Genomic DNA, 980 nt, shown 5'->3' with positions numbered 1-980 from the left:
GGGGACTGCGTTCGCGCTCTCCCCTGGTTTTACATAGTAGAACGATAGATGCAATGTCCTTCAGAACTACGGTTACAAGACTAAATGAAAGCGAATACTTGTTAAACAGCTTAGCAGCATCCTGCCACGTGCAGGGCAGACAGCGCAGTGTAACTAAGGTTGTACCGCAGCGGCACCTGCAGAAACCGAGCTGGCTCTGTTTCGGCACCGGGAATAAAACGCAAACCCGGTTCCCCGCAGTCACCGGTTCCCTCTCCCCGCAGCGGGAGCCACCCGCACTCCTCCCACCCCCAGCTCTTCCCGCAGCACCCAATCCAGGCACGACAAAGGTTTTACCACACAACTTTATTTTAAATAAAATTTAACACAGATGCAGGCTTTCGCAACCGGAGTGATGGACCAGACAAGCGATGCAATGGGGAGACGACGACAGCTGGGGCAGGCACTGCTGCCGCTCTGAGCCTGACCCAGGGAGGTCTCAGGGAGCAAGGGGACCCCCTACGCTCCCACTCATGCCCCCCCTGTCCTGGTGGTGGGGGCCAGGATCCACCCCTTGCTGCCCCAGCAGGTAGGTGGCCACGTTGGAGGTTTCTTTTCCATCGTGCCCGGAACCTGAAGCAACACCTCCCTTCTCTGAGCTGTGTCCTCCCCACATCACCCTCACCCCATGCAGTGGTCCCAGGGGTGCTGTCTCTGACCTCATCATCCCCAGACTGGCAGGGTGCAGGCAGCGCAGGCAGCACACACTCCTCTCTGGGGAGAAAACACTCCAAGGACTCGCTCCTTCCTTCTGGCTTCACGCAGGGGGCAGGTGGGGACACCAGGGTGGCTGCAGCACCCGCATCAGACAGGACAACGGAAATAAATATGGGGCAGGGGGTGGCGAGGGTCAGCCAGAGCCTGTCCCCACCCCAGCCCCCGGCGTAGGTACAGCCGTGCTCCGCGCTGGGTGGACATCTCTTTATTACGGAGACAGTGGC

The sequence above is a fragment of the Nestor notabilis genome, unplaced genomic scaffold (genome assembly GCF_000696875.1).
Source record: "Nestor notabilis isolate BGI_N333 unplaced genomic scaffold, ASM69687v1 scaffold20505, whole genome shotgun sequence".
NCBI lineage: Eukaryota > Metazoa > Chordata > Aves > Psittaciformes > Psittacidae > Nestor > Nestor notabilis.
Note: the sequence above shows the minus strand (reverse complement) of the source record.